General features: G+C 58.8%; 1 pseudogene across 1 annotated transcript; it reads right to left on the bottom strand.

The window, feature by feature from the left end:
* Positions 1–20: 20 nt before the first annotated feature.
* Positions 21–2,311, bottom strand: LOC116272814 (annotated as a pseudogene). Its single transcript, XR_004181374.1, has 4 exons — positions 2,214–2,311; positions 1,303–2,083; positions 410–685; positions 21–288 (listed from the first exon to the last, which is right to left on the bottom strand). The product of XR_004181374.1 is annotated as a patr class I histocompatibility antigen, alpha chain E-like (transcript).
* Positions 2,312–2,768: the final 457 nt, after the last annotated feature.

Genomic DNA, 2,768 nt, shown 5'->3' with positions numbered 1-2,768 from the left:
AAGATTCCATCTCAAAAAAAAGAGTAGGTGCTGGCACACAGGGCCCGGGCTGGGTCGGCCCATGTGTGTGGATGGTGCTTCCCAGTAACAAGGCAGGACACACTTCTACCTAGGGCTTGAAACCCCCAGTGGGACAAGAAAACTCAGACTCTACCCCTCTCCCTTCCCCACCTGAGCTCTTCCTCCTCCACATCACAGCAGCAACCACAGCTCCAGTGACCACAGCTCCAAGGAGAACCAGGCCAGCAATGATGCCCACGATGGGGATGGTGGACTGGGAAGACGGCTCTGGGAAAACAGGGGAACGTAAGGGGCCCTGACCCCCAGGCCTCAGCCCTGACCCTGCAAAAGGGCTTCAGAAGGGCTCCTGCTTTCCCTAAGAGACATGACCTCCCATTCCCTTCCTTACCCCATCTCAGGGTGAGGGGCTCAGGTAGCCCCTCATGCTGCACATGGCACGTGTATCTCTGCTCCTCTCCAGAAGGCACCACCACAGCTGCCCACTTCTGGAAGGTTCCATCCCCTGCAGGCCTGGTCTCCACAAGCTCCGTGTCCTGGGTCTGGTCCTCCCCATCCCGCTGCCAGGTCACTGTGATCTCCGCAGGGTAGAAGCCCAGGGCCCAGCACCTCAGGGTGGCCTCATGATCAGAGACGGGGTGGTGGGTCACGTGTGTCTTTGGGGGTTCTGAGGGGAAGAGTCAGAAAATTCACTTTGTATCTCTCATGGGACACTCCAGCAGCACCCATGTGACCATCCTGAGAAGGAAGAGGACAATTATAGTAGGAGATGAGGACAAAACCTTGACACCAGCCTGAACTTAGGGATCTGGGATAGCCTCTTATTCCTTGGAAAGTTCTAGAATCAGGGTGAGATAGCCCAGGACAGAAGGTGAAAAGGGATTTCTGGTCCTGGCCTGTGCGGATGCTGAGTGACTGAGAAAAGCTGGAGTCAGACCTCCAAAAACTCTTGGTGTGGGGCTGAGAACCAGGCACGAGAGAAACTCCCCCATGATTCCTAACACTGAGAGTCAAAGAGAACTGCTCATCAGTTCATTTGAAGAATGGACTCTCCAGCGGGACTAGATTCCTTAATTGTCCCTGAGAGAAGGCTGGTCATTTAAGAGAGTCACTCTCTGGTACAGGATCTCCTGTACCTGGGGTGACAGCCCCCTCTCCTGATCCAAGGGAGGAGGGGTATTCTGGCTTCCATCCCTGCGTCTTGTACTGTTTGAGGTCTGTCAGCTGTGGGCACAGTCCTAGCCCAAGAAGGAGATGGGAGAGTAGCCCTGCGGACCCTCTTACCCGAGCGCTGCAGCGTCTCCTTCCCATTCTCCAGGTATCTGCGGAGCCACTCCACGCATGTGTCTTCCAGGTAGGCTCTCTGGTGCTCCCGCCCTCAGAGCCATCATTTGACTTTCGCTCGAAATCTGAGCCGCCGTGTCCACCGCGGACCAGGAGCGCAGGTCCTCATTCAGGGTGAGATAATCCTTGCGTCGTAGGCAGGCTGTTCATACCCGCGGAGGCTTCCCGTTCGGCCCCAGGTCGCAGCCATGCATCCACTGGAGGTATGAGACCCTAGCCGCCGCTAGTCGGTCCCACCCACCGAGCCCGCCCCTGTCGCCGCCAACCCGCGGGGTTGGCCTAAACTGAAAACAGAGCCGGGTAAAGGAGCCTGGGACTCTGCCGGGTCGAGGGTCTGGGCGGGTTCCGCAGCCTGGGGGTGAATCTCGGACCTGGAGACTCGAGGGAACCCACGATGTCCGTGAGGGATGGGGAGGGGTCGTGACCTGCGCCCCGGGCCGGGGTCACTCACCGGCCTCGCTCTGGTTGTAGTAGCCGCGCAGGGTCTTCAGGTTCACTCGGAAAGTCTGTGCGGTGTCCCTGGCGCTCCGTGTCTCCTGGTCCCAATACTCCGGCCCCTCCTGCTTCATCCACCACGCCCGCGGCTCCATCCTCGGACTCGCGGCATCGCTGTCGTACCGCACGAACTGGGTGTCGTCCACGTAGCCCACAGAGATGAAGCGGGGCCCCCCGCGGCCGGGCCGGGACACGGAAGTGTGGAAATACTTCAAGGAGTGGGAGCCTGGGGGCGAGGAGGGGCTGAGACCGGTCCGGCCCTACTCCCGGCGCGGCTCCCCGAGTCCTGCGCCCCCGCCGGTCCGGCCCCTCTCTCCTCCGGGTAGAGGCCGTTTCCATCCCGACCCCGCACTCACCCGCCCAGGTCTTGGTAAGGGCCGAGAGCAGGAGAAGTAGGGTTCGTAGTGCCATGACGCCATTCTCTGAGTCGGTAGAACCTCCTGAATCCGGTTGGGTGCGTGCGGACTTTATAGTCGGGAATCGTGGCGACGCTGATTGGCTTCTCTAGAAACCCGACACCCAATGGGAATGAGAACTGAGTGTGCGTCATGAGTATCCAGGAAGAAGGGCACGACCAGGTTACGAGAGGAAATGAAAGTGATGTGGAATCTCCAACGCTGTGCCTCCCAGATCTCCACACTCTGCCCTTGGGGACTGAGACCCTGACAACCACGCCCGAGGACATGGAACATTGTTCTGCGCTCTCACCTCCTGACCCGAGCGCTCTTTGTTACACTCTCTCTCTGAGTCCTGGCTCAGGGACTGTGTAAACTGTGTAAATCAGTGTTATTTTCGTGTGTGTGTTTTTTTTGGAGCTGGGTGTGTGTGTGTGTGTGTGTCTGTGTGTGTTGGGGGGGTGGGGTGTCTCGCTCCGTTGACCAGGCTGGTCTCGAACTTCTGGACTAAAGGGA

Source organism: Papio anubis, unplaced genomic scaffold (assembly GCF_008728515.1).
Source record: "Papio anubis isolate 15944 unplaced genomic scaffold, Panubis1.0 scaffold2120, whole genome shotgun sequence".
Taxonomy (NCBI): domain Eukaryota; kingdom Metazoa; phylum Chordata; class Mammalia; order Primates; family Cercopithecidae; genus Papio; species Papio anubis.
Note: the sequence above shows the minus strand (reverse complement) of the source record. Positions and strands in the feature narration are given on the sequence as shown.